At 35.8% G+C, this 23097-nt stretch overlaps 1 pseudogene; it reads left to right on the top strand.

Annotated features, from left to right (window-relative positions):
• Positions 1-2837: 2837 nt before the first annotated feature.
• Positions 2838-4176, top strand: LOC141516195 (fasciculation and elongation protein zeta-1 pseudogene; annotated as a pseudogene).
• The last annotated feature ends 18921 nt before the right edge of the window (positions 4177-23097 follow it).

Here is a 23097-nt window from a genome sequence, read left to right on the forward strand (position 1 = left end):
ATTAAATGTCCATCTTTTTCCCTGGAAGTGAAGGCTCACCTTTGTGGGAAAATAGATTCTTGGCTGCATTCCAAGCTCCCTTGCTCTTTGAAATATCTCATTCCAGGCCCTTCGATCCCTTAATGTTGATGCAGCCAGGTCCTGCATGATCCTTGCTGTGGCTCCTTCATATTTAAATTGTTTCTTTATGGCTGCTTGTGGGATTTTCTCTTTTATCTGATAGTTCTGGGATTTGGCCACAACATTCCTTGGTGTTTTCATTTTAGGATCTTTTTCTGGTGGGAATTGATGTATTCTTTCAATCAGTACTTTGCCCTCCAATTCCATGATATCAGGGCAGGTTTCCATCACTAGATCCTGTAATATTAAGTCCAGGCTTTTTTTTTTCTCTTCAGTGTTTTCAGGATGTCCTATAATTTTCAAGTAGCCCCTCCTTGATCTATTCTCGAGGTCAGTGGTTATGTTGATGAGGTATTTTATATTTTCTTTTATTTTTTTCTATTTTTTGATTTTGTTTAACTGACTCTTGCTGTATCATGGAGTCATTAGTTTCTGTAGACTCCATTCTTTTTTTGGGGGAGGAATTTTCTTCATTAACCTTTTGCAACTCCTTTTGCAATTGGTCAATTCTACTTTTAATAGAGCTTTCCATTTGACCAATTGAGGTTTTGAGAGAATTATTTTCTTTTTGCATTTGCCCAATTGAGGATCTGTGAGAATCATTCTCCTTTTGTATTTGTCCAATTGTACTTTCTAAGGTTTTGTTTTCTTGTTGCAAGGTATTAATTCTCTCTCCCAAATTTTTAAGCTCCTTCCTTATTTCCTCAAGGAAGTCTTTCTATGCTGAAGACCAGATTGTATTCTCCTCAGAGATTCTAGGTCTTTCTGAGTAAGGGTCTTTCCCTTCCAAGAATTCTTCTATGGATCTACTTTTCCACTGACCCTTCTTCATTTTGCTAAGACCTTGAGTTGGGGAGGGCCTGGTTCACAGGGGATTGGGATCGCTAAAGGCTTTACTCACTGAGTGCAACTTCTCTGGATGGCCAGTAGGAGGTGTTGGTTGCTTTCTCTGGAGTGTCTGTGACCTTGATTGAGGCCTTCTCCCTTTGCTTGATGGGAGGAGTTGGAGCTATTGAATTGAAAAGACAAACTTTCAATGAAACATTAGACTTTCAAACTTTCCTATTTAAGAAACCAGAGCTGAAGCAAAAGTTTGTCCTCCAAATACAGGACTTGGAGAAACCACAGAAGGGGTGAACAAGAAGGACTAATTATGAGGAACTTAATGATGTTGAACTTCTTGTATTCATGCATGGGAATAAGATACTGATACCTCATATGAATTTTCTCAATTAGAAGAGCAGTGAGAAAGAGCAGATATAGAGAGGACATAGTAAAAAGATGGAGTCAAAGTGTGATAAAGAATTGGGATGAAGTGAAAGGAGAGGAAGAAATAGTTAAGATATTTTACATAAGAGACAAGAAAAAGCTTTTTCAATGAAGTCAAAAGGGGGAAGGCGAGCAGGAATGAGTAAGCCTTCATTCTCATCAGAAATGACTTTGGGGAGGGTTGAACCAAAGCGGTGCCATGAAGGTAGCATTTCCCAGGAACTCCAAAAGGCAATAAATTATTACTCTAGCCAAAATTTAAAGGGGCAGAACCCACAGAAAGTCTGAATGATATATTTTCCCAGTTCAAGACAACTTAAAAGTTCCATGGGAAAGCTGTGTTTCACCAGGACCGGGGGTTGGACAAAAGCCACGACCACAGTGCAGCCCAGCCCAGCCAAGAGTTCATGGGTAACAGCTTGAAGGGGCAGTGAGAGAACTTTACTACACCTGAATGAGTGTGGAGTGAGGAGCATTGGTAGCAGAATTCGCAGTGAGAATCTGGAGAAAATAGCCTGCACCCCTAGAGACAGCAAGGGGGTCAGGGAAGACTGCAGAAATTTCTCTGCTCTCCCTTGGGGTAGGATTCTGCGATTTGCCTACACTCAGATGCAGCTTGGGCTTCTATACTAAATAGCCAAGCAAGACCCTCCTTACAGCTCCAGGGCAGAGGGAAGTGAGGTGATCATCTCCATATCAAAGCATAGGCAAGAGAGCATAAGACCTTGGAGGAATAAAGGACCCAGTGGGATGTTCCCCCCAAAAGCCCCAAAGCCTTGGAAGTGCTGTCTTGGGCTGAGGAAATGAGTAAACAACAGAAAAAGAAGAATATGACAATAAAGAATTACTTTTGTCCCATGGAAGTTCAAAACACATACTCAGATGATAACAAAATCAAACCTTCCATATCCAAAACCTCCAAGAGAAATAGAAAAAATGGGCTCAGTCTATGGATGAGCTCAAAAAAGACTTTGAAAAGCAATTAAGGGAGGTAGAACAAAAATTTGGAGGGGAAATGAGAGCAATGCAGAAAAATTATGAAAACCAAAGCAGCTTGGTGAAAGAAATACAAAAAAATACTGAAGAAAATAATATGTTAAGAACCAGTTTAGTCCTAATGGAAAAAAGCAAAACAAAAGGCAAATGAGGAGAAGAATGTCTTTAAAAGAAGACTTGGGTGGGTGGGCCGTGCCGCGCCCGCGCTCCTGGGAGCCAGCGCCGGCTACGGAGTGGGGCTGTGGCAGGGCTCGCGTGCGTGCTCAGGAAGGCCCAGGTGTGCGCCGGGGGCGCACCGAGGGTGGGCAGGGCTGGGTGGGGGCGGAGGAGCCGGCGGGGCCACTGGGGGGACTCGTGGCTGAGCTGGTCCGCTCTGGCCGCCGGCCCCGTGGATGGAGGTGCGAGGCTGAGCCCGGGATCCGCCTCCCTCCTCCGGGAGCCTCGCAGATAAGGTCAATGTGAAAGCTGCTCTTGACCTAAACCTGCACAGGATGGAGGCCCCATTGGTGAGCCTAGATGAAGAATTTGAGGACTTGAGACCCTGTTATTCAGAGGATAGGAATGAGAAATCTCAGGGTTTCTATAGCTCATCTCCCCACCACCTAAAGACCCCTCTCTCTCTGAGCTAGAGAATTTCTCTTCTGAAATTATTAGCTTCAAGTCCATGGAAGATCTTGTAAATGAATTTGATGAGAAGCTTAATGTCTGCTTTCGCAACTATAATGCCAAGACTGAGAACCTGGCCCCCATGAAGAACCAGTTGCAGATCCAGGAGGAGGAAGAGAATCTGCAAGTTGAGGAAGTTTGGGATGCTATGACGGACAATTCATCCCTTCACTTGGGGAAGACTGGAGGGACCCAAACATCGAGGCTCTGAATGGCAACATCTCAGACATTGAGATTCATGAGAAGGAAGAGGAAGAGTTCAGTGAGAAGAGTGAAAATGACTCTGGCATTAATGAGGAACCTCTACTAACAGCAGATCAGGTAATTGAAAAGATTGAAGAGATGATGCAGAACTCCCCAGACCCTGAGGATGAAGAGGAGGTTTTAGAGGACGATGATGGAGGGGAAACATCATCCCAAGCAGATTCTATTCTCTTACAAGAGATGCAAGCATTAACACAGACCTTCAACAACAACTGGTCTTATGAAGGACTGAGAAATATGTCAGGGTCCGAGCTGGGTGAGTTGTTGGATCGGGTAGAAGGTGCTATCCGCGATTACTCTGAGGAACTGGTACAACAGCTTGCCAGGCGTGATGATCTGGAGTTTGAGAAGGAAGTGCAGAATTCCTTTATCATTGTACTTATTGAGGTCCAGAACAAACAGAAAGAGCAGAGAGAGCTGATGAAGAAGAGACGGAAAGAGAAAGGATTGAGCCTGCAGAGTAGCCGAATAGAAAAAGGGAAGCAGATGCCCCTCAAGCGCTTCAGCATGGAGGGGATCTCCAGTATCCTGCAGACTGGTATTCGGCAGACCTTTGGCAACTCAGGAACTGATAAACAGTATCTGAACACAGTTATCCCCTATGAAAAGAAAGCCTCACCTCCATCAGTGGAAGATCTGCAGATGCTGACAAACATTCTCTTTGCCATGAAGGAAGATAATGAGAAGGTGCCTACATTGCTGACGGATTACATTTTAAAAGTGCTCTGCCCTACTTAACCTTGCCCTTTGGAGCACCCCAGCTGCAGGAGGTAGCTGGGCAGGAGGGTCATTCCATCGCAGGGACTGCATGACACCATGTAACCTCTGACATGTATTTCAATGTGTATAGCATAACCTGAATTAAACATGATCAAATGCGGGATCCTTTGCTGTTGGCTTCTAGTCCTAGTAATACTTGGATGCGTGAATGAGGGGCAGGGCTAGTGACGTCTATTCCTCTCTGCCTGGGTTGGAGGAAGACAGATGCTTTTACCACTCACTATGTATTCTGGCTCCAGCCCTCAAAACACAGCTTACATTAGGAGACTAATTTTGAAATAAACACTCATTTAATTAAAAAAAAAAAGACTTGGCCAACTGGAGAAGGAGATAGAAAATAACTCCTTCAAATGCAGAATGGAAATAAAGGAAGCAGATAACTTTTCAAGAAATCGGGAAGAAATAAAACTCTTCCAGAAAAGCGAAAAATTAGAAGAAAATATGAAATATCTCACTGAAAAAATAACCAACCTTGAAAACAGATCCAGAAGAAATAATTTAGAAATTATTGGGCTATCTGAAATCCACGATCAGGAAAAGAGCCCAGACTTGATTTTTCAAGAAATAAAACAACAGAATTGCCCTGAGATCCAAGAAGCTTGGGGTAAAATAGAAATTGAGGGAATTCACCAGTCACCATCTGAAAGAGATCCCAAAATACAAAACTTCCAGGAATATTATAACCAAATTCCAAAACTCCCAAATCAAAGAGGAAATCATAAAAATTGCCAGAAACAAACAATTCAACTACTGAGGCTCCATAGTCAGTATTACACAGGATCTGGCAGCATCTACATTAAGGGCTCATAGGAATTAGAACATGATATTCCAGAAGGCAAAAGATCTTGATTTACAACTAAGAATAAACTACCCAGCAAAACTGAGCATCCTCTTTTGAGGGGAAAGATGAACTTTCAATGAAACAAGGATCATTCAAACTTTCCTATTGAAACAACCAGAGCTGAACAGACAGTTTGATCTCCAAGTACAGGACTCGGGTGAACCATAGAGGGTGTGGAAGAGAAGGACTAACTATGAGGAACTTAATGATATTGAACTGTTTGTATTCCTGCATGGGAAGAAGATATTGATAACTCATATGAACTTTCTCATTTATAAGAGCTGTTTGGAGCATATATAGAGAAGATATAGGAGGGAGTAGAATATAATATTATAATATAGTAAAAGATGGAGTCAGTGGGGGATAAAGGAAAGTACTGGGAGGAAGGGAAAGGAAAGGGAAAAAAGCTAATAAATTTCACATAAGAGTCAAGAAAAAGCTTTTATAATGAAGTGGAATGGGGGGGAAGGCAAGGGGGGAATGAGTGAGCCTTCATTCTCATCAGAGAGGAAACAACATACACAATTAATAAGGAAGAAATCTATTTTACCCTAGAGAAAAATAAGAAGAAAGGGATGGGATAAGAGGGAATGGGGGAGTGGAGGGAAGGGGGGAATAGGTGATAAAAGAGAGGGGAGACTGAGGGAGAGGATACTCAGATACAACACACTTTTAGACAGGGCCAGGATAAACAGAGAGAGGAAAATAAGAAATGAGAGTGGGGAGGAACAGAGTGGAGGTGCAGCTAGTAACAGCAACTGTGGGAAAAATATTGAAGCAACTTCTCTGTTGGACCTATGATAAAGGAAAAAAAGTAACTTGCAGGCAGCTAGGTGGCACAGTGGATAAAGCACCGGCCTTGGAGTCAGGAGTACCAGGATTGAAATCTGGTCTCAGACACTTAGTAATTACCTAGCTGTGTGGCCTTGGGCAAGCCACTTAACCCCATTTGCCTTGCAAAAACCTAAAAAAAAAAACTGAATTTGAAAAAAAAAAAGCCAACTCACTCCAGAGATAGAGCCATTAAATTCTGAACACTGAGTGAAGTACATTTTTTCCTCTCTCTCTATTCATGAGTTTTCTCATCTTCTTGGAGGGGGTTATGTTTACTTTTATGTTTACTCTTATAACACATTCAATTTCGATCAATGTATAGCATGGAAACAATATAAAGACTATCAGACTGCCTTCTAAAGTGGGGAAAGTGTAAAATTCAAAATCTTACAAAAATGATAAGTAGATACTACTATTGTATATAATTGGAAAACAAATTAAATGTTAAATTACTGGGGAAAAAAGAAATGGCTGAGAGAGGAAATTATGTACACACTTAATAGGATTGGGGTAATGTGGGGAGGGAAGGGGGGAGTAGGTGATAGAAGAGAGGAATGATCCTGGGAGAGGTTATACAGCACACTTCTGAACAGGGTCAGGATGAAAGGAGAGAGAGAGAGAGAGAGAGAGAGAGAGAGAGAGAGAGAGAGAGAGAGAGAGAGAGAGAATGGAATAGAAGAGAGTGGGGAGGAATATAGTGGAGGGAAATACAGCTAGTGATAGCAACTGTGGAAAAAATATTGAAGCAACTTCTCTGGTGGCTATGATGCGGAAGGCAACTCATCCCAGAGACAGAGCCATTGGAATCTGAACACAGACAAGTATACTTTTCTCTCTCTCAAAAAAAATAGAGTTATGTTTCAGTAGATTAGGTTAGATACAAAAGAAACTATAATAAATAACTACAACTATCTATTGTTTGATAAACCCAAAGACTAGCTTCTGGGATAAGTCCTCAGTATTAGGAAAAAAAAGACTACATTAAAAATTTAAAACAGGTTATTTTCACTGTATTAAATTAAAAAATTCTTTGCATTAATAACTTCTTGAAATTGCTTTGCTAATTTAAGATTTTTGCATCAATGTTCATTAGGAAGATTGGTACATAATTTTCTTTATGTTTTTTGACTCTTCCTGCTTAGATAACAGCACAGTATTGGTGTCACGAAAGGAATTTGGCAGAACTCCTCCTGTTTTTAAAAAACTAGTTCATTTAAAATTGGAACTAATTATTCCTTAAATGTTTTGGTAAAGTTCATTTGTAAATCCTTATGGATCTTGAGACTTTTTCAAAATTCTCCTGTATGAATCTCATTTATTTTTTCCATTTTTCTTCTTCCTCTCTTCATGGTTTTTAATCTTTTTCTTTTAACCTCTACTCTGAGATATTGGATTTGAGACTAATTCATAAACCCCTTTGAGGTTTCCCATGGGGGTAATTTGTTACTGCTTTCTTTTTCTGAGATGGTAATTTTATCATCTCTATCTGAACAGTAGCTTTCTATGATTAATGCTCTTTTTGTTTCCTGCTTTAATTTAATTTTATTTTTTTTTTGCTCATCTTTATCCTTTAGTTCTGTTCCTTGGTTATAGGAAGTATAGTCCTGAGATTTTTGTGCTGGGACTGGGGTCTGGTCCCTGGCTCAGTGCTTGCTGAGGTGTTGCCTAGGGAATCCATGCATTATCTATGCTGGGGTTTGTTTCTTCCTTAATGTCCAAGCCTTGCCTATGCAGTGTTTGCTCCCTACTCAGTCCTTTTTGTTACCTCAGTATTCCCAGGATTCAGACTTTGTCTGGGGTTGGGACCTTCCCTGATGACTTGTTTTCTAACTGACCCAGGACTTGGGCTGCTATCCAACTACCCGGACCTGGGATATCCTATGGCTATAAGCCTCCTGCTGGCTTTTCGGTTACCTCTCTTTTCCCCTGAATGGATAGACATTCAATGTCTAGTGTTGAGAACTTTTTTTTATTCTTTTTTTGTGGAATCTGTGGTTTCAGTGTTTTTGTAGAGACTTCATTTACCTTGTGTAGGGAAACGTTTGGGAGCTTGCTAGTTTAATGCCACCATCTTAGCTCCATCCCAGAAGTCCATGGAGAATATCTTGTAAAGGAGACACCCCAGTTGTTTTTTCAATACTGGTAATCAAAAATTTAGAGTTGATAAGGACCTAAAAGTACCTAGATGAACCCCATCTTCTTTCTCAAGTGAGGAAACTGATACATAGGGTTATTAAGGGATTTGTTCGATGTCATTAATGTATTAAATAAAATAGCTGGAATAGAAACTGAATCCTATTCTTTCCAAAGTCAGTGCTCTTTTCATTAAGAAATGTTATTTTTTATGTTTGAATTAAGTCTTCTATACTCTATTTGGCCATTTTAACTTGTTTTCAGGTCTGTCATCCTAAACAGTGTTCAGATAACTGTCCTCTATTTTAAAGTAAATTAAATGACCATCCTGTGAATAAAAGAAGGCAAAATATTCTTTGTAGTTACAAAGAAACAAGTTCAAATTCTACCTCTGATATATACCAACTGTTTGACCATGCAAATAAGGTAAACTCAGATTTTCTGGCAAGTCTTTCAGATTGCAAATTACTAATCAGTTGCTCCCTCCTTAGGAGGGAGTTTCCATACCAAGAATTTCCCCACTCCAATTGTAGATTTCCCACTCCAGCTTTGTAGAAAAGAAATAATAATAAAAGTTGTGATCTATAATAATCAAATTTAATTCAATTATATCACTTCAGCTAATTTATTAAAGCAACCATGAATATAAATATATATATATATAAATAATATATAAACATGTATATATGTATACATATGTATTAATATGCATATATACATATATATTTACACATATCTACAAATACGCAATTCACAGCATTTTTGTGTTTATCAATAACAAACTCAAGAATATATTCACTGAAACTTGAACTTTCTGTTTCCTCTTTATACAATTATTTATATTTTATTTTATTTTTTCGATCACATGAAAAGGGAGATATCAGCAATCATCCATTTGAAAGTTTATGAGTTCTACATTTTTCTATCACCATAATGTCCCCCCATCCCCATGGTAGTAAATAATCTGGTATAAGCTAGACATGTACAATCCTGTTTAACATATTTCCATTTTAGTTATGTTGTGAAAGAGGAATTAGAATTAAGGGGAGAAAGGCATGGGAAAGATAGCAAAACCTTAAAAGAAATTTTAAAGCATTAATGTTGTATAATTTGCTCTGCATTCTCTCATTTATATCAAACCCTTAACTTCTCAAATATTGTTTGTATCTATACATATGTATACTTTATGTATATTATGTATGTGTATTATATACTGCTTACAAAATGAACATCATAAATGCAGAATATTTTCATGACTCTTTTGATTACCTTGTAAAGAATTATAGGAACATAAGAATAAACCTTATGCAAACATAGATTTGAAGCTAGCAGGGACCCTAGGGAGTATAGAATCCAAGAAACTCTTTGATGAATTAGGAAACTGAGATTCAAAAAGATTAGGTGACATACCTAAAGCCACACAGGTAGTAAGTGGTAAAGCTTGGATTTAAACTTACACCTTCTGACAAAATATAGTGCTTCTCCCCCTCCCAATAATATTATATTGTTATTTCATAGCTGAAAAACTCAATTTCAAGGGTAGCCATGAGGAGGCCCCAAAACTAATGGTCCCCTGACTCTACCCTATGTAATGAGATGGAGAGAATGTCTGATATTGACAGCAATTCATTTATCAGGTTCATATCAGAAATAAACTTCCAAAGGAAAAAGGAAGGAAATTAAAGAATTCTGGTGAATTCCTTTGAAAACTTCCTGGGAAATTTTCAAAACACTAGATAAGAATGTCACAAAAGAGGAAGTTACAAAGGACTCTCAGGAACTCACTGATTTTAAGAGAAGAATTGCATAAATTTCTATAGACCTCAATCCTTTAATTGCATGATGCTTCTTAAACTAATCCAGGTGGTTTTCTCTGGAATCTCCCTTTTGATCAGGGGAAAATTTGTGGGGAATCAAAATCAGTTGGTATGGAGATTCCTTTCATGTATCTAAGAAAGATTTAGAGTTACTGATTTGGACCTCCATTTCAAAACAACCATCTGCTAAAAAAATGGCTTTAGGGGCAGAAAAATAGCTCAGAAGGTGACAAATGACTCTGGCTGGATCAGACCCATAAAGCATGGACTGGGGTAATAATTTTAAATCAATTTACATCGTGACTGAAGTTTCCATTTACTGTGGGCAGGCGAGTCCTTGATCTATGGCTAACCTGACCACAGAAGTGATGCCCCTGTCTGAGAACTTGCTCACAGTCCAATTTTAGGTAGGGAATATGGGCAGTGGTAAATTGCAGGGCATGTGTGATAAAGAGTGAAGGATGACTGTTCAATTAGCCAATCAATAAGTCACTTCCCATACAGATAAATGACCATCAATAAGAAGCAGAGGGTTATTTAGCTTCTTCACTCTCCCATGAAAGTAGAATCAATGATACCACAAGGGGAAGGAGGGGCCTAATATTCACACCAAGACAGAAGCGTCTGCCAGGTAAATCTGTAAGATGGATCATGGTTCCATACACCCCAAGGTCTGCCTTTGGCTGTTTGATGCTTAGGTCTGTTCTTGCTTATTGAACCTCATCATTTGGAAGCTGCTAACTTAAAAAGCAACCCTGTCTCTGCTGAAGGAAAATGATCATGTTCTCTCCTAATTCCTATTATTCAACCTTTCTGCTAAAAAAAGGCAATGGCATGAAAGTCTGACTGACTCATAGTACAGTCCTTCCAATCAAAGGAATATTAGCATCCTTTAAGTGAAAGGACTTTGAGTGGGTGCTTTATATGCTATTTCACTTAGAGAGATCACAAGGCTGAACAGCCACACGTGTCAACACAGCTTGATGAAAACTGGGTGTTCAGCTAATGCTGACATGATTTAGGGGTGCCCAGAGAGATGCTGTTCACAGAAGCAAATAATAAAAGATAATCTGCTGAAAGTCTCTGCTTTGGTATGCAGCATGAATCTGGCTGTAATCAGAATGGGCACTTTACAATTCCCAGTAGCTCATGAATTCACTAGGCTGCATGTTGGTAGAATTTGCAATAAGTCTTTACCATGAGCAGCATGGTTCTGCATAGTGTATATGCTGACAGCTCTTGTATTGTGATCTTTTCTTTATTCACATTTAGTTCTTTGAAAGTTTTCAATGTTTGGTTGTTTTTCTCTCCTCCCCCTTTTTTCACTGTTAGCAGAATATACTTTGATTTATTTAAACAACAATGATTTCATACCATCACAAATGGCTAATAGAAACCAATTTTAAAAAATTGCTTCCCCAAAACAGTGGGTTCCCAAATGACAACTGTATTCCATCTAGATCAAAAACGAGGTTGGTGGAAGGGGCTTGGAATGAAATGCCACTGTTGTTCATTCAAGAGAGCCAGACGAAAATGTGTTCCTGAATGTTAAACCTCAACTTCACTTTTTGGTTCTTCTTTTCTCTCTAGCAACTACAGATAAAAATCAACATGTCTGATCCCTTAAGAACTAAGAAATATTTGTAATGGCCCAAAGAAGGAAAAATATAATCCATGAAGCCTCTAATTATTGGGAACATGAGGTACATCTGCAGGCTTCGCATGCCTAGACTATGAGTAACTTCATGGGAAAGGACACTATTCTGCCCTTTCAGAAGTCATAAATGAAATACCTATGTGCAAATGATTAAAATCATACAGGTTTGGGGAATCAACAGAAAGTCCTGGAATAAAGAGAAATACAAGACTGGGGGCGGGGGAGCATAGCAGCATACACCCACACTGCTCAAAGAGCACAATGTCCTTTTCATAAACTTGCCTTCTGCTGTATTCTATCCCTGACAGAAGCACTTGTCAGTTTATGAATTAGCAGAAATGGATTTTCTATTCAATGACATTCAGAAGTCAAAGAGATGATTTTCATTCCTTTGAAGTATGATTCAGGTTTAGAATTATGGATACTTACCCTCTGATATACAGTCTTAGAAAAGGCAATAATATTTTATCATGTAATAAGAAAAGACACAGACATGAATATGGATCACACATATGTATCCTTTAAAATATTATACACATGCAGTAGCATATACCAATCTCATTTGAGTCTCACATAATAATTATTCAACTAGATTCTCTCCTTATTTCTATTCAATTTTACAGAAAAGAAGCTCACCTCAAAGATTAAGTGTCTTGTTCATCACCACGCAATTTAAGAGTCAGAGGTACAGTTTAAAACTAGATCATTTTAACTTCAAATTCTCATGCTCCATTCACCATATGATCCTTTCTCTGACCAGATTTGGGGGTAGAGTCAATCAAAGGACTGTGGAAAAAGCTCTGTACTTGGAGTGAATGGACCGAGAGTCAATATTACTTCTGATCATCATTACATTATGACTTTGAATAGTCACTTGGTTTCTCTGGACCACAGTTTGAGTTATGCAAGGTGACCTCCAAGATTCCATTAAGTTCTAAATCTATTAACTTTTTCTTTTATTCATCTAATAAAAATTTACTGATAAAATGTCAGAACCTATTCTGCTTTATTCCAGCTGATCTCTAATTTGGTGGCAGGGAATTGATGATTCAATTTTGGTTGTGATTTTAATTCAATCTCTCCTTATTAGCACAGAACTGTTCACAATAAGCCTTAAACCAGTACAGTGTACTTAAAGATACCAACACAACAACAATCAACAACAGTTGTTTAATGGTTATAATAGCTGTTTTTCATTGTAAGCAGATATCTCTATATTTTGAATGTCTCTCCTTTATCACTGTCAGAATGTCAGTTCAACTAGAGATAGTCTTATCTTAAAAAGAAAAACTATAGTGATGACATAGGAGGGAGAAAAATAGCAAAAAAAACCCCAAACTAAACAATATTATTCACTCATATAAATTTCATAAACCAAATTTTCATAGAATTTGGCATTTCATGCTTCTGACATTTAAGTCAAAAAATTTGTACTTATTTCAGAATCATTGGTGAAAGCTTCAATGCAAAGACAAGACCAGTATCAGAATAAAGTCACAGGTATGACTTTGAGACTACTTCCTTTGTTTCCCCCTTCCTTTAAATTTAATTCATATTTTCAATATAAAATAAGTGAGGATATGATATCTACAATGTGTCAGTCCCATATATGCTATTTCTTTTTTCCCCTTTTGATAGGTGAAGATAAATACCTTTTAATGTTTATTTTAACAACATTTATATAAAGGAATTTAACACCAATATTAATACATCATGAAATATATTAGTCTCTGAATAATTGAAGATGAAGCTTACTTAAAAGGTGAATAAGAAACATATAGTGGAGATCTGTCACCTATTGAAAACGAGGAATTGCACAGATGAAAGAGAAAAAATGTACAAGTGGAGGGGAAAAATATGAGCTAATCATATGTGAGAGTAAAAAAACTAATCAGTGCTTCACCAATAGCTATGTAATGTTAGGGTGTCTAGAGGCAAGTTTCCTGTCCAATGGGTTTGCACTCTATCATGTATTTATAAGAGGCATGAACAGGAACCATTACCCAGTTGAGCTAAAGCGGAATAGGTAATTATCAATATCACTGAAAGGAATAATCATTGAGTTTTTGGACTCATGTCAAGATGAAAGAAAAAATGAGAACCAGAGGAGAGTCCCCCATTATATTGGCCACAGAAGTGATATGTATGTGGTATCAAAAGTTTATGTTCTTGGTGAGCTACTACAAAAATTTTAGATATTATATGTTAACAATGATTTATAATAAATCAACCTGTGAATCAATCAGTTGATATATAATAAGTATCTTCTATGTGCATATTCTAAAGTAATCTTTGTGCTACCTCTTTTAGGAAAGGAGTGGAAAACTAGCTGGGATTTCATTGATGTAGGGAACTTCTGATGAGGAAATTCTTCTTGCTAATGTAGATTGTCCCCTGCTCTGAACATATACTCTAAGAGAATGGTCTAGAGGTCAAATGCATGCTAAGAATCACTCAACTATTTTTCACCATATATACCCCTTTGCTTAGAGATTGAGAACTTGCTGAAGAAATAAAGATACACAAAATAATTATGCAGTTAACTCTGATAATATCAAAATAACAAATAAGTAGTAAAGATAATAATCATGAAAGAAATATGAGTACAGAGATTGTTTGGATAAGCGAATTAGGAGAAAAATTCATTTAGATGAAAATATATAAATCATTACCAGGAAACAGTGAGCAACTCAGGTCTTGAGTGTCTACAGTTCTTGCATAAAGGTCTTATGAAAAAAAAATATTTGAAAGGGGCAGCTAGGTGGAGCAGTGGATAGAGCACCAGCCCTGGAGTCAGGAGTGCCTGAGTTCAAATCCACCCTTAGACACTTAATAATGAGCTAGCTGTGTGGCCTTGAGCAAGCCACTTATTCCCATTTGCCTTACAAAAACCTAAAAAAATATTTAAGAAGGCTAGGGACACCTTGAGGTCAGATTTTATTAGTAAGCAACAAGGAGTGTACCCCAAGGCCCTATCCTAGACTAGTTAAACTCTTTACATCAATTCTTTTTTTTTTAGGTTTTTGAAAGGCAAATGGAGTTAAGTGGCTTGCCCAAGGCCACACAGCTAGGTCATTATTAAGTATCTGAGATTGGATTTGGACCCAGGTACTCCTGACTCCAGGGCTGGTGCTTTATCCACTGCACCACCTAGCTACTCTTTACATCAACTCTTAACCTTTTTGTAACAAGGAATCCTTTGGTAATCTGAAGAAACCTATGAAACACTTTTCCTTTTTTTCCCTTTCCTTTCCTTTCCTTTCCTTTTCTTTCTTTCTTTTTTTTTATTTTTGTAAGGCAGTGGTGTTAAGTGACTTGCCCAAGGCCACGCAGCTAGGTAATTATTAAATGTCTGAGACTGGATTTGAACTCAGGTCCTCCTGACTCCAGGGTTGGTGCTCTATCAACTGTACCCTGTAGCTACCCCAGAACACTTTTCAAATTAAATATATGTATGTATATGTATACATACATATATTTAATCAAAGGGAATGTTACATTTCACTTTTTTAAAAAATTTGTTTTCATCCATATGCATATTTTCATCCATATACATCCATACTTTTAAGTTACAAAATTTCCTTCCACCCTCACTTCTTACCCTGCTTCCCTCAGCAGTGAACAGTCACATTAGCATTGTACATACAAATTTTAATAAACATGTTTACAGATTAGTATTTTTCAATATGAGTAATTAGGATTTAAGGAAAGAGACACATAAGAGGTAATTTTTAAGGGGCAACTAGGTGGCACAGTGGATAGAACATCGGCCCTGGAGTCAGGAGTACCTGAGTTAAAATCCAGCCTCAGACACTTAATAATACTTACCTAGCTGTGTGACCTTGGGCAAATCACTTAACCCCATTGCATTGAAAAAAACAAAAAAGAAAAAGAAAATAATTTATAAAGTATTCTCCAGATTCTGAAGGGTTGGGTTTGTGTGTGTGTGTGTGTTGTTTTGTTTTTCTTTCTCTGTATGTGGATAACATTGTCCATAGCAAATCTAATATGGTTGTTGTAACTCTCTGAACTGCTTAAGAGGAGCTGCTTCCATCAAGGTTATTCATCTTACAATACTGTTGTTGATGTGTACAATTTTATCTTGGCTCTACTCCCTTCATTCAACATCAGATCCCATAAGTCATTCCATATTTCTTGAAAGTCCAACCCTTTATGGTTTCTTATGTGGAACAATAGTATTCCATGGGATTCATGTACCATTACTTGTTAGCCATTACCCAATTGATGGGCATCCCCTTAATTTCCAATTCTTTGTCACTACAAAAAAAGGACTCCTATGAATATTTTTGAACATGTAGGACTTTTTCCTTTTTTTATAATTTTTCTTGATGTAGATCTAGAATTGGAATTGTGGCATCAAAGGGGATGAAGAATTTTATTGCTCTTTGGGCATAGTTGCATATTTCTCTCCTGAAAGGTTGGATCCCTTCACAACTCCACCAGCAATGCATCAATGTTCCAGTCCTCCCACAACCTCGCCAACATTGGTCTATTTTCCCTTTTTCTCATCTTGGAGAATCTGATAGGTGGGAGATGATACTTCATTGTTGTTTTAATTTGCATTTCTCTAAAAAATGATTTGGAGCATTTTTCATATAATTATATAGAGCTTTAGTTTCTTCATTTGAAAACTGTCTGCTCATATCCTTTGACCATTTATCAACTGGGGAATAACGTGTGACCTTATAAATTTGATGCAATTCTCTATATATTTTAGAAAATAGACCCTTATCAGAACTCTAAGTTGTGAAGATTGTTTCTCAACTTTCTGCTTTCCTTCTAATTTTGTCAACATTGATTCTATTAGTTCAATTTTTTAAAAATTTAATATAGTCAAAATAATTCATTTTGCAGTTCACAATTTGCTCTAATTTTTGGTTGGTCCTAAATTTCATTTAGAGATTAGTGAAAATTACGATTATTTAATTTTTTTAATTGAAGTTCACTGATCCCATTAAATCTATCCATGAATCTCAGGATCCATGGACCTCTGGTTAAGAAGTTTTTCTTTACATTCTCTCTTTTTGACCTCATGAATTCCTGGGGGTTTGATTATCATCTCTACATCAATGATTTAAAGATATCAGAATTCAATCCCACTCTTTCACCTGAGCTTTTGTGCTACATCACCAATGTCCAATTGTAATGCTTCAAGCTAGAGGGAGGCATTACAAACTGAACTAATTGTCTTTTTCTCCAAACCCTCATTAAATCCAAACTTTCTTCTTTCTATGGAAGGTACCAATATACTTGTAGTATATAGATGTTAACATTAGCATTAGCATTATCTTTAACTCTCCATTCCCTAAACATTTGACAAATTGTGATCTTTTTCTTCACAATATTTCTTATATTCAAGTTCTTCTCTCTTCTCATACAGCTTATCACATTAGTTCAAGACTTGTCATGTCTCTCCTATATTATTTTAGCAGTCTCCTAACTGCTTCCCCATCTCATTCCCCATGTACTTCATTTCAACCTCCATAGACCTGCCAAAGTGATTTTTTTTCAGTGCAGATGTGACCATTTTATTCCTCTACACAGTAAACTCCAGTTACTTCCTCTTGTCTCTAGAATCAAAACTGAATACCTCTATTTCACTTTTAAAGCCTTTCACAGCCTTCCCTCAAGCTAACTTCCCAGTTTCAATTTTACAGCCTGGTCAACAGACAACACTGGACTTCTCTTTTTTCCTCACACATGCCTTTCCTCAATCTTTGAGCCATTATACTGAATGTACCTCATGACTTGGATGCACCCCTATTGTTTCTCCACCCTTCAGAACCTCTTTCTTACTTCAAAATATAGTCCAAACAGCACCATTTTTGAAAAGGCCTTCCTGGACCTCCAAATTCTAATACTATCCCTCTCAAATAACATATTTTACTGTTTTGTTATTGATTCTATCTGTGCTGCTACAGGTCCTTGTTGTCCTATCATTATATTACAAGTTGTTAGTATTAAGTGATTGTTTTAGTTATTGTATTCACAACACCTAGTACAGAAGAGCTGCTTCATAAATTTGTATTGTTGATTGAGTCAAAGAAGGTACTTGACAGGAAAATGACATATCTTATTAAATTGGAGGAAGATTATTCTAATAGCCATATAGGAACTGGATTGAAAAGGACAAGGTGGGAGAAAATAGGGCGATGAAGATGAAGTATTTCAAAGAAAGTCAAATAGTATTTTGGAAAGAAAGATGTAATTGAAGTCAACAGCAAATATAGTTTTGGATCCTGACAGTGACACTTATCAGCTATGTGCATAGGCAATGAAGTCATTTTCCCTCTATAAAACTTTTCATCATCTAGAAGGATCAAATGAGATACTTTACAACATTTTGTGTAACTTCAATGAAATAATTATCATTATCATTATTATTATTATCCAATACAGTGTTGTTTCTGTTAGCTATTTTCTTTGTTTGGCAGCTAAGACAAAGTATGTAGAATGTTTTTTATGGACTTTGTGGTCTCTTTTTTATGCCAATTATTTTATACTTGTTTAATTTCATATCAAATTACTATAATAGGAATGAAAACCATTTCTGTTTCTATTTGATTATCTAAGAAGGTTAAATAATCTAAATTGAGTTTTTTCATACTTTTTTTCCTCATCACTTCTTATTCTACTTGTCTATTATATATTCTGATGTAATCTCTAATAGTCCAATCATCTGACTTCTAAAAGAGTGACTCAAGGATAACTCCCATATTAACAATAAGTCTTTTTCAGTTTGTTAAAATGTAATATGTTAAAATGTAGATTTTATTATTCTTATTTAAATGGATCAGGAAACTGAAATTCTGAAGAGTAAAATGTACATAACCATATAGTTAATAAGTATCAGAAGTGGATTTCGAATGTCTTCCTATTTCAATTTCTAATACTCTAGTCATTAAAAAGATTGCTACTTACTCATCAGACTTCTCTAGACACATTTCCTCTTTGTGTTTTAGAAGTAGAGAGCTCTTTCTTGATGATCATACTACTATTGTCTTTATAACCATTATTCTGCATATAATAATTATTCTAAAATTCATAAATAATATCTTCCTGTGTCATGACTACATCAGATAGTTATCCCTAAAATTTTCTTAAACTCACCCATCTAATAGTTCTGTCTTGTTGTATCATAAAATCAGAGAGAAAAGTATTAATGAATAATCAATGTAATATAGATAGATGAAATATTATCATTATAGGTTTAAAGTCATATTTCTGGTTTGTCAGTCAAGAGCTTCTACAATCTAGTGACACCCTCACTTTACAACTTTACAAAGAGGAGAAAATCATCTTTCTTCTTGCAATAGACAAGAATTGAACTGTCCTTAGAAAGAAGAAAACCTTTTCCTATGATAATCTTTATTTCATCTATTTATTCTTTAGATTTCATTATGATTGGTCATAGGTTTAAGACAGACAGATGTAGATAAAATGTCATTCAATACAATTAATTTAAAAATGAAGAAAACAAGAGTTCAGAGAATTCTGTTTGCAGATATACATGAAGTGATACAAAATGAAGTAAAATAAGAAAAGAAAATATACAATAACTGCGGAAATAACAAAAACACAAATTGAAATCTGTGTAATTATAGAGACCAGTTTTGGCCACAGAAAAGAATTGAGAAAATGTTTTCCCCTCTCTTCATTATAAAAATAGGCATGCCTGATAATGAAATGTAACATATACTATCAGCCAAAAATGATGTATTGGTTAGTTTTTACCTTTCTCCATTTTCTTTTTGAGTATTTGTCAAAGTTAAGGAATATTTTGTTTGGCAAGAGAAATAGATATTCAGAAATTAATGTGATGTTAAACAGTATATATCAATACAAAAAAGATAATGAAAATATTTCAATTATTTTTTCAAATATTTATTTCAAATAACATATATGATGGTTCTTTTATGTTAAAGGAAATTAGTTACAAGGACAAAAATACCTCTGCTTTCTCCGAAGAATGTATCTATTGATTCAAAGATTAGATATATAGATGGAGATAGATAGAGATAGAGATAGAGATAGAGATAGAGATAGAGATAGGGATAGAGATAGGGATAGGGATAGGGATAGGGATAGGGATAGGGATAAGGATAGGGATAGGGATAGGGATAGGGATAGGGATAGGGATAGGGATAGGGATAGGGATAGGGATAGGGATAAGGATATGGATATGGATATAGATTAGATATAGATATAGATGTAGATATAGATATAGATATATAGATATATAGATATATAAATGCATTTAATACTTAATAGAAAGTAAGATCAAATGTGAACAAAGGAGGGCTCCGGATGAAGTAAATTAAAAACAATTCTGTTAGAGACCTTTTCAGGGGAGACTGAGGAAAGTTTCACAGATGGGGTAAAATCAGAGTGAAAGCATGAAGGAAGAATTCTGAAAGCGTCTTCTAGCTATATAGCAATGACTGAAAGAAATTTATGGAGATAGGAAATGAAATAATGAGAATGAATTTTTTTCTATTTTGATTGTAATATAAAATGTATAAAGGGAAGCACTTTGAAATATCTATAGGGACTAGGGTCAGAATTCAGAGAACTTTTCATTTGCATCTAAATCTTTCACATTTTCATTTTATGAAAATAGGTAAACACTAAAGGTTTTTGAGCAATGAGGAAACAATTGTGAATGCATGAGTAAAATAACTGACAATTTGTGGAAGATGGACTATAGAGGAAAGATATTAGAGATAGAAGGATCCACACTGAGACTATGAAAATAGGACAGGTGAAAGATGAGAGGCTTAAACTTGGGTGGTGACCTTATGATAGGAGATCACTGGAAAAATCTGAGAGAATCTGTGAAGATAGAATGTATAGGATTTGGAAATTAATTTGAGGTGTGTGGGATGTAGGGAAAAGGATTATTAAGTAGAGAGGATTCAAAGATTATCCTAAGGTTACAAGCCTAAGAACACAGCATTAACTCCATAAGATGCTGTTTAGGAGTTCATTTTCCAACTTTCCAATTTTCTTTTTTCACCTTTTCCCAGGATGTTTCTCTGTGCATCTCTGCCAGTTATTGCCAGTTAAAAATTCTCTTTCCTAAGATAATGTCAGTTGAATTGGTTTCATTGAATAAGCTTGCTGTATACTTTGTAGGTTGTATACTTTTGTATACCAAAGAGAATTATCTTTGCAGACCAGCTGGAAAGAAGGTATGAGTATAGGCTATTCTTTGGTACTTCATTGTGAGAAGGGACCTTTGAGGAGCAGATTGAATTCTCTCTTACAAAAAATCATTAAGCTAAAGTGAAGTATTCCATGCATTCCAATAATAGCTGGGACATTCAAAATTACATTTTTGGCTTGTTGAAAAGTAGTGGAATAGGTCATGGCACTGCAGAGAGTCTTGTACTACAGTTCCATTACGTTTAAATATGCTAACATATCAAAAATGACAGCTTTCAAACACATTCTTTTGTGTATATGAGCTAAAGGGTGATCATATTAATTGGACACTATATTTATGTTGAACCATTTAGGACAATGCTAGAGCAAAGTAGGCATTTGGTGGTACCTTGAAAGAGGTGATATGTTTGCACTAGGGCATAAGTTATTAGACAATGAGAGAGAATTAGGTATAAGGGTCATAAAAGAAAAATTAAGTGGAAAATAAAATAGTATGATAATTATAATATCATATCTCATTATTATCATATGTAATTGAATTGAATTAATTTCTTTCCAATAAGCTTTTATGAAAATTCTATGAGCAAGGTATTGTGCTCGATGCTGGAAATAAAAAAAAAATTAAAAATGCAAATAGTCCCTACCCTTGCAAAGAGTTTTCATTCTACTTAGTATTTATAATGCGTGCATAGATATATTAATAAATGCAAAATATATGTAAATAACAAATTTATTATGTTAAGTGCTAAGAGATTAGACAACAATTATCCTAGGATTACTAAAATTTCTGAGAAGCTAAAAGTAAATAATATTTTCTGGCAGAGAGTTTATATCTCTTTGGTCTAATGAAAACAGGCATGTATATATATGTGTTTGTGTTTGTGTGTGTATGTGTGTGTGTGTGCCCTATCTCTGATTTCCAGTGAAATACAATCTTTTTTTCATTCCACTAGCACTGCACCAACTAGCATCTCAGTCTCTGAAAAAATTGTGCTTAGTCCTTATAATAATATAAGCAAAATATCTCTTCAGAGATCACTCCATATCTCCAGATGGCTAGTTCAAGTACATTCTCTCTCTGGTTCTCATCTCAAGGTTTTGAGCTGTAGGTACAAGACAAAATGTTGGATCTAGCTTCCTACTTTTTCTCTTATGTGAGCTGTAATATTGATATGCAAGTTTCATTTCAGTGGCAAAGTAAACAATTATAGTTAATAATAACATGTATATGTGTATAAACTATTTATATATATATATATACATATATATATATATATGTTTGTATGTGTGTGTCATCTGTCTATCTGTCTATCTATCTATCTAATTTGTAAAGGTAAGTATCCACAATTGTTTATTTGATTATCTTAAATGCAGACAATAAATATAATATGAATTATAAATAAGAAAAAAGCTTTACATGTTATGCCTCAGATAAAGAACAAACTCTCACTTTCTTAATGTTCTTGTGTATGTAAAACAAAGGAAATAAACCAACTTCATACCTTTTAGGGATTTGTTGAGGTTTTAGAGATATTTGGCCCTTTCCTCAATAAAATGTCTTTGGAATGTGCAGATTAGACATAATGATGAAATTCAGTTGTAATTTAACTGAGTGAGTTCATTTGAGTTTTTTTGCTATAAAAGAAAAGTTGAAACCTTTCACTGAAATTTAAGTGAAAATGCAAATCATCAATAAAGCTCATTGAAGGAAATGACATGAAAAACTGGTTTATGAATAAAATAGAGTTTTAGTCTGCCTTAAGATATGAACACATGTACAGTTTCAGAGGAAACTGGGAAGACCTTTATGCACTGAAGGAGTGCAATGTATACAATAATAACACATTATTTAAAAAAAGCTTTGGAAGACTTTAGAACTCTTACTAACACCAGGAATTTAAACTCTATGAATGAAAAATGAAGATGCATCAATCACCTCAGAGAGAGAGAGGTGAGGAATTTAAAAGACAGTATGAAACATTAATGTTCAGACATGGCCAAAGTGGAAATATATTTTGCTGGACTATGCATCTATTTGTTGAGGGCTTTATTTTTATTTTATTTTATTTTAAATTTGCTCAAGGGGGTGAAATGTGACAAAATGATAATGTAAAATAATAAAGTAAATGGAATAACTCTCTAAGAGAAGAAAGAGAAACTGAGGAGCACTTTTGTGTGATGCAAAAACAGAAATATCAATAAAATTATTTTTTAATGCTAAATTATGTGTTTGGGAACACATATTTGGTAAATGTCTGCAGACTGTTATCTTTCTGTCTCCAAGTTTATATACTGTGACAAGGAGTCTTTATTTTAATCCCAGAGAGCACTCATAGAAACACTTATTAATTCTCAACCTTTAAATAATTACAGTCTAAATAATTGAGATGCTCTCTCCATTCATCCAGGTTATAGATCCTTCAATTTCCAGTATATGGTTTATTATAACTTGCTTTATGAGAAAAAATATCCTTGCCAGGTGACTATTCTGGGGATCTACAGTGTTCAGGATCTATGCCCTCTACCTATGATAT

Source organism: Macrotis lagotis, chromosome 3 (genome assembly GCF_037893015.1).
Source record: "Macrotis lagotis isolate mMagLag1 chromosome 3, bilby.v1.9.chrom.fasta, whole genome shotgun sequence".
Taxonomy (NCBI): Eukaryota; Metazoa; Chordata; class Mammalia; order Peramelemorphia; family Peramelidae; genus Macrotis; species Macrotis lagotis.